Raw genomic sequence first — 8,626 nt, 5'->3', positions numbered from 1 at the left:
CGGGCGCCGCGCCAGATTCTGCTCCCGCCCCAGGTCCCACGCAGCACCGAGCCGGGGCAGGACGGGCGTTCCTTGGGTGAGCGCCCGGATTTTCCGGTTCTGAGTTCGTTTCCAGCAGTTTAACCTCGGGGCACAATGTTGCAGGTTTGTAACAAAATCAGGGGAACTTTCCTGGGTTTGCGGCGCACGGCGGATTAGGCCGTCCCTTTCCTGCTTGCTGCCCCCACCGCAAATCTAAGGACTGGAACTTTTGGGCGTCCACACCTCCATTTCCTCTGTATAATGGAACCGACCCAGTGGAGCGCAGGAATGTTTAATACACTCTATCCTTGTGAACTTCTTTTATCTTCCTAGGACCTCACCCAAGGGCGTTACCTCACGCAGACTTGCCTTGTCTTCTCTCCCTCCCTCCCTCCCCTGCCTACTCCCAGAGCAATTTGGAGGAAGGCTGTTAGCAGATTCGTATTTTGTACATCTCACATTCCTAAAACAAAATGTTCCACTCTTGTGCAGATCTGAATAAAACCCACGTGCACACCGGGCTGTCTTGTGATTCAAAATCAAGGTACTCCATGATGAATCTTCAGTAGTTTTGTGCAAAATTAAAAGAATGAATATATATATATATATGTATACAAATATATATACACATATATATAAAGAATATAGAAAAGAAGATATATATATATATGATAAAGCAAAATTACATTTTGAAAATATTTTACTTATAACCAGTGTGAGAAAGGATACTGGCCTGCACTGTTGCTGGATTAATGATTGTGTGACCCTTTGGACAAATGGTTGATCTTGTACCCTCCTTCTCCCACCCCACTATGTCCTGGTTCAACCTGAGATGTGGGTATACTCTAGAAATGTTTCAACTGTGTCAACTCGGACCTCGGTCAACTGTGAAGAAAGTAGTTTGAGGCTGAGCTCCTTGGAAATGTGGCTCTGCTCAAGGAAGAGGTTAGGTCTCAAATTCTATAGAATCAGATATAAAATCCTTGTGGAATAGTTCAAGATCTTCGTATCTTTCAGATTGTATGTTTCCAAAGATCATACTGGACAGAGAGAGAAACCCAAGCCAGAATTTAACTTTGCTTAGGCATTCTGAAATTTCAGTGAAAATTAGGTGCTTAGTAGAGAATGGCAAAAATTGAATTTCAGGTCTGGTGAGTTCTGACCCTAGCCAACCATATGTCTTGTGGCAACGTACTGAAATTCCCTGGGCCCTCCTTGTCCAGGGATCAACTCTGCAAGGTTAATTTTGTGAACTGGCATAGTTTCATAGATTTCCTGACACACTGCAATTGAAAACTAAGGAATTCTGAAAACAAGATCTGGAGGACTATAAAGGATTATACATATATCCCTCCTGCTTCTCCTTTTGTTATGATGGGATGTTGGAAAAATATTTAAGGCATTTGTACTACATAGAATTAGGGAAGAAAATAAAACAAAATTCTGGACACTGTTAAATCAGGAAACTAAGGCAAAGGAAGAATGAAGGCATTTGACAGAATCAGAAATTAACACCCTCCCCCATTTCTATTGTACAAGACCTGGGAATAAGAAACCATTATTTTGCATACTAGTATCCAGAAACAGCTTAAAATCAGTTGGCAAACAGTCTGGGAATAGTCTCCTGGTTTTGTTTCCCCATTTTATCTGATGTGTCTACAAAACTGTAGTGCACAACAATACAGCAGAGATAATAAAGAAGTTGGATCAAGACCAAACATAGCAAATGCAGTCCCCTGATTTAATAAAAGGTTGCCTGTTGACCCTGGAGGGAGTGGGGGAGGAGGAAAGTTGATGACTCAACAAAAGAAAGTTAAAAACATAGTGATTGGTTACCATTAACTACTGAATGTAAAGGAGCTTCTAGAAGACCTTTGTTTTCTTTCTTCACAGTGATTTTGGAAGAATAAGGAGACTCTGTTTTAAAAGTGGTCCTTGCTTTACATTTCACCTTGATGTTGGTGTTTTTCAGTTTAACCAGGAGGGAAGACAAAATAGAATCAGAAAATTAAATTCAAGAATCTTAGACCATTTAGATTCATATGATGTGCTTGGAGATGGATTTTTTTTTTGCTTTTGTTTTTGTTTTTTTAAGATTTGATTTATTTATTTGACAGAGAGAAATCACTAGTAGGCAAAGAGAGAGCGGAAGCAGGCTCCCCACTGAGCAGAGAGCCCATGTGGGGCTTGATCCCAGGACCCTGAGATCATGATCTGAGTGGAAGGCAGAGGTTGAGGCTTTAACCCACTGAGCCACCCAGGCACCCCTACATCTCCATACTTTCAATTCATTCTCTTTCAGACTTAGCAGGAAAATTGGAGATTTTTGCAAATTGGGGGCCCTTGGCTAAACAGCATCACTCAGTATGCCCTTTGAAATGTTCTCTTGACTTCTTTCCTAACCCAATGTGTGGCTGGGGCTGGGGCTCTTGTAGCTGTCTCAGCTTTTATTTAAGAAGTATTTCTTCCAAGCTATGGTGAAGCCTTCACCTTGTCTCTCTTCAGATTTAAGCAAGCACTGTTCTTCTTTCCATAACTTTAGATAAATCTTTATTGTTTCTAAATTTCCTATCTCCCAGGTTTATATTTCTTACTGCCTTCTACCTCAATACCATATATGTTTTTCAATTATTTTCTTTTATACCATGTCATTATTTTCCTTGATGTACTGACTTAATTAGTTTTTCAGGGCTTTGGTTTTTTTTTTTTTTTCCCCCTCAGAATCTCAGGCTATAATATGCCTTTGGGAATTGTCCTAATAATAAATGCAGTTCTCTTGATTTGATTGATTGTGGGATTTGGGATTTTTGTTTTGTTTTGTTCTGATGGTGGAAAGAGTGGATACTCTCCACAGCCTTTTCATTTACCATCTCTTAGCGTCCCTCTTCCAAAGCATGGCTTTCCAAGTACATCCATGCTTGTACTATGTCTCTTCACATTTAAAAGAAAGGGAGAAAAAAAGATGAGAATAAGGAGTCAAAGAGAGAGAGAAAGAAATGGCAAAAAGGCACAGAGACAATCCAACAAGCAGAATCCACTCTAACAACCTGAACCCTAGTTTTGCTTAAACTTTACATACCTCACATTTTACCAGTAATACTTGAATAATCTAACTGTTCATGATACAACATTGAAGTCTAGAATGACGTGGAGGACCTGGTGGAGTTTCATAGAGGAGACAGGATTTTTGTTGGAGGGATGGAAACAATTTGGATGCAGAGAAAGGAAGAGGAAGAACACCCTGAATGAAGGAAACAGCATGACCAAGGACACCAAGACCACTGTGAGAGAGGACTGGGCCAGGGGCCCACAACATTACATGCTGGCTAATGCAGGGCATAACAGCAGGATAGCACAATGAGTAGTTTGGAATTTTTTTAATTAAAAAAAATTTTTTTTTTTTTTTAAAGATTTTATTTGACAGGCAGAGATCACAAGAAGGCAGAGAGGCAGGCGGAGAGAGAGGAGGAAGCAGGCTCTCTGCCGAGCAGAGAGCCCGATGTGGGGCTCGATCCCAGCATCCTGGGATCATGACCTGAGCCAAAGGCAGAGGCTTTAACCCACTGAGCCACCCAGGCACCCCTGGAATTTTTTTTTCTCATGGAATTGCTGAAAGTTTCTGCAAATAACCTGTTCAAAACAAAACAAAACAAAAAAAGATTGCTCTATAAAGACTGATTGGCACTCTGAGTGAATGAGGAAGAAGGAAACACCCGACAGAAGTTTCCAGGCCATTGAAACAGCTTCCCTCTTTGTTTTTCTTAATGAGGATAAATTAGACACATTTCTAATACTCATATATTAGGAGAAGGGGTACTGTATAAACCAACGTTACTAATAACATATAATAGAGGTCTTGTGTGTATACAAGTCAAGCAAGATAGAGGCTAGCTAAATATAAAGTCTGCCCTATGCCAGTGAAATCTTACCAAGTATCTTATCAAGTATCACCCAGGCTTCACCCAGGAAGACTAGAACTTCCAGGCAAATGGTGTAGAAGTGTTGCTGTTATAATCATTATTTTGGCAACATGGATGTGGGAGGAGGCACTGATATTTCTCTGTCTTGACTGCGTATAGGATCTACAACCCTCCTCCCACCCCCACCATGCACAAATGTGTGTATGTGTATAATCTAAACTCCAAGGCCCTGTGTCATCAAGCCAGACTTAGGCCCCAGTGCTCTGTCCACTCGGTTCTGGCTGGCTTTCAGTATAGGAATCTGCCTTCCTTCTATCTATACCAAAATTATTATTTTAATTAATATGGAGAAAGCAATTATTTGCCTTTTTAATCCCATTTTGTTATAACAGAAGAGGAATATGAAGTTAGTGCTAAGAGATTTCTTTCAGTGGGTTTCTTAGATGCTTGATTAAATTTCCAGACAGTTAATTCCATCTTTTTGTGCACTTTCCTAAAGTGAGATAAACCTGACACATACAGTAGAACACATATAAAAAGCACCTGAAGGCAGACTCCATTTAACACTGATATTTTAAAAAATGTATTAATTACCCCAGGATCTAATTAAAGGGCCCTGTGAGATCCCTATATTTTTTTTCCTTATTTTTTAATCTTTTCCACATGGCAGAGAACAAAAACAATGGTAACTTTATGTGGATTTTGGTGAATTTTTTAACACTGTGACACTTGAATGAAATAAAGAAAATAATATCACTTAATCCTAACTCTGAAAAATTGTTTAAAATGCAGCTGCATTCATTAGTGAAACATGTGAAAATATACATTACCTCCTAGAAATATTTTGTAAATTTAACTGCTAAATAATTTTTTAAAATTATTTCATCTAGAATCTTTATGACAATGAGTGACATAGTCTACTCGGGTTTGATATTCCACATCTCTAAATATATTTGTATATTATACCTTATGTCTCATACATATTCATTAATTACATCTAAGACATATGTGCAATTTAAAAAAAATATGTGCAATTTTAATCTAAGTCAAAATAGAAAAAGTGCTGGGCAGGAAGTCAAAATACAAATGTGGCTGGCTTGGGACACTTAAATTTCAGAAAACTATAAATGTGAAGTCCCATGTTTTCAGACTTAATAGCCAGAGGACTTTGCCTTGTGTTCAAACAATGTTCTAATTAATAAAATCACAGTCCTGGAAAAAGACTTCAAGAAGTTCTGATAGTTCTTTCTCTGCCTAGTCCAAGAACAGAATGCAAGTCAACCTAATGGGAAGGTCATGCTTATTTAGACAGACTTCTTTTTAAAGGCCACTACAAAATCACTTTCCTTATGATCATTAAACAAAAATATTCAAAAATCAAAGAAAAACTTGAATGATTTTGGTCTCCTGCAAAACTGGTCAGTGGAACTGTGGTCAAAGTTCACTAAAGTGACCTTTCTATCTTCCAACCCCAAGATTCGTTGCATCTGGCAATAGTTACTAAACAAGAAAATCATTCATAAAGCAGCATAATTAGCAGCACAGAAACAGTAAGGGCTTTTTTTCCACACTTAGTCTTTGTGACTTCTGGGTGGCCTCCAGGATAGACAGTTTTCAGCCATAGATATTGATGAGGAAGCTCTTTCCTGTTTACTCAGAGGTATGTCCTATATCAGCATGGCAGTCTGTGCCTACCTAAAACTGTCCCCTGTGTTCCTCACCCTTAGTAGACACAAAGACTGGGAAAGGCCTGACAATGCGTTATTGTCAAAGAAACCCTTAGAACTGAAGGACATAGTCAACCTATGTTGCCCATATCGGATTCCATGCCGCTGCACTCCCAGGACAAGCAGTGGTTGGGAACATACTTCAGAACCATGTTTCTTCAGTTGGGTGATAATTGCCAGATGTTTGGGCTGGTGAAATGAGCTGGTTTCTTCTTTTGCCCCAGTACTCTCTATTTAAGAAAAAACAATTTTTAAGATGGTTTTGATGCTGAAGAGAAGACTGTTAAAAATATTTCTCTCTTTAGTGAGGTTATAATGGTAAAGGAAATTGGGAATTTAGAACCAAAGGAGCTCCAGGTGAGATAAAAGTGTAAGAAGTACACGTGCCTGCTGACCCACACCAGGCACAGAACGAGGTCTTAAAAGAAATGTGTCTAAGAGCCTCCCTGTTCCAGACTGCTCCCTACAAAACACTCAGGTATAAAAGGAGTTATTTATTCCCCAGTCCATACTGGACAAATCAGCCTGGGTCCCAGACCACTATAACAGACGTAGAAAAAAAATATGGGAAATGAAAGTAAGCCCACCACAGCTGGAGAAATCTACTTGAATTTTTACTTTGAATTTGGTATAATCCACTTTCTCCTGTTATGCTTTGACTCATTGCATAACAGAGAGGACTTATACCCAAGAGAAAAATTGTTTGTACTCTGAGGCAGACAGCATCTAAAGAGTCGATTTCTGTGTAATCTTTCATCTAGTTTTCCTCTGGCTTATTTTAAGCAAAGGGGGAGAAAAGTTTGACTTATTAAAACTCCAGAGAACCAAGATCCAAATATTTATGTAAAAACCGCTTTTTTATTTTTGGATTTTCCCTTAAAGAATGTTTCAGACAGATAAAATAAGAGCTGATTCAGGACATATATTTTGAAGGCCAAGGGAAATTCAGGCATGTTAGGTATATACTAAACACAAGTTTCTCCTTAGGATATTCTTGGGGCTAGATGATCACACTGCATAAAAGGCCTATAAAATCCGTCATGAGAAAATACCTGACCTAAGCCAGAAATAGCACGCTTAACTGCCATTTGCATTAAGAGACCACACAGAGAGAAAAAATATTATAAAAGACCATCTGATAAGATGCTAAAAGATATACCAAGGAAGTGGTCTGCCTTTGGTTTCCTCAGTGAAAACAGCAAAGAAAAAAGAGCATTTCTTCCCCTTTCTAAGTACTCACTCAGGGCCAGATTGGAAGGAATAAATGCAGGAAGACATTCTCTGAAAGAATTGAGAACTTAGAACCAAAGGAGCTCAGATATAAAAGGAGTTATTTATTCCTCAGTCCATATTGGGCAAATCAGCTTGGGTCCCAGGCCGCTTTAATGGACCTGAAAAAAAAAAAAAAGGGAAATGCAAATAAGCCCAGTAAAATTGCAAGTAAACCTCCAGTCAGTAGAAAAGAAACAAAGATTACTAGACATTCTAGAAATATCCATACACTTAGGAACTTTCTTAAAGTAGTAGATCTCAGTTAAAGCTCCTTAAGTCACCGAAAGGAGAGGCAGTAGGAACACCTGGCTGGCTCAGTCAGTAGAGCATTGATCTCTTGATCTCAGGGTCTAGTGTTCAAGCCCTGTTTTGAGCACAGAGCCTACTTAGAGAAAAAAAAAAAAAAATTAAGCTAGAAGGAGGGGTGATACCTCAGTGTGGTTATGCACTACTCAGATGGGGACCACTTGTTCTTGACTCTTTCAGTGCCTTGTCTTTCAGTGCTGTGGGTCAAACTAACTATGGAGCATGCCTCTCCAGGTAGACCATAACCAGTTTTTCCTTTCTTTGCATTCTCAATTTTTAAACATTGAAACTCGTTTCTTTCTGTAAGTGAATTAATTATCTCTTGGGAAGAGAAAGATGATACTTTGGAGGCATAATAAAATAATTGTGTTACAGTCATTACCAAGAAATAGCATGACCGTCATGCTAAGAGACCACAGTTAACTTTTTGAAGGATTAGAGTACATGTAACAGAAACAAACAGATGTGTACTGCAGACGAGGAGTCTTACTGGCACTTATCAAAGCAACCCAATTCAGTGTTTTGAAAAACCCCTTGCCACAGTTCCTATACACTTCATAAAAGTCAAATCCAAAATAATGGGGGTGAGAAAGGGCCCCAGTCAATAACAAGTAGGTGGTTGACCAATAACAATAACAAGTAGGTGGTTGACAAGTAGGTGGAAGACTGTGCAAAGATCTAGAAGTAAAGGAAGAGAGAGTGAGCAAAGAGGGTGTAGGGAATGAGAAGTGGCAGAAAGGACACATGTCACTAAGAACAAGTAGTTCTGTGAGGCAAGAATTTGAACTCATAAATCCTGTTGTCTTATGGAAGGCTCCCAAAAAGAAAGGAAATACCTCTGTTGGTTGAAGACAGATTTCCAAGAAGTTTTTCCTTACAGCGTTCCCAAGGAAAGCCAGTATTTCAGAAGCCCTGGGATCCATGATCCATGATTATTTTCAAACAATTGCAAAGAGTGAAGACTAATCCACTTCAAGTCATGTCATAGCAAAAAAGATAAGGCAGTGGAGACTCACCCCTGAACTGCAGTGAAGCCTGTGCCAAAAGGCACAGAACAGACCAGGTTATGTTCCTAAGGTGGTGCTGCTCTCAATGGTGGAACTTTTCCCCCTAAGCCAAACAGAAGAAAGTCACTTAGAGGAGGCTCCCCCTGGGAGGAACCTAAGGAAAGTCACACAAAAAAGGAGAGGAAACCAAAAGAACGTTTTTAGTCTCACACATCCTGTGCCTTTTTCAGCTGCTATTTTGAAGGGTAAACATTACTTCTGTGGTTGCATTTTTTTCCCTAGGTTAAAGAAAACAAAACAGAAGAATATGGTCAGGAAAAGAAGAGATGGGAGAGGAGCTAATGACCTTGGAAATGCAGGCCACTTTCCTGGT

General features: G+C 39.4%; 1 long non-coding RNA gene across 1 annotated transcript; it reads right to left on the bottom strand.

Annotated features, from left to right (window-relative positions):
- Window positions 1–6,982: 6,982 nt before the first annotated feature.
- LOC116574037 lies at window positions 6,983–8,348 on the bottom strand. Its single transcript, XR_004279109.1, has 2 exons — window positions 8,263–8,348; window positions 6,983–7,059 (listed from the first exon to the last, which is right to left on the bottom strand). It is a non-coding gene; the product is annotated as an uncharacterized LOC116574037 (long non-coding RNA).
- Between the last annotated feature and the right edge of the window lie 278 nt (window positions 8,349–8,626).

The sequence above is a fragment of the Mustela erminea genome, chromosome 15 (assembly GCF_009829155.1).
Source record: "Mustela erminea isolate mMusErm1 chromosome 15, mMusErm1.Pri, whole genome shotgun sequence".
NCBI lineage: Eukaryota > Metazoa > Chordata > Mammalia > Carnivora > Mustelidae > Mustela > Mustela erminea.
The sequence above is the reverse complement of the archived record's forward strand: the minus strand, read 5'-3'. Positions and strand labels throughout refer to the sequence as shown.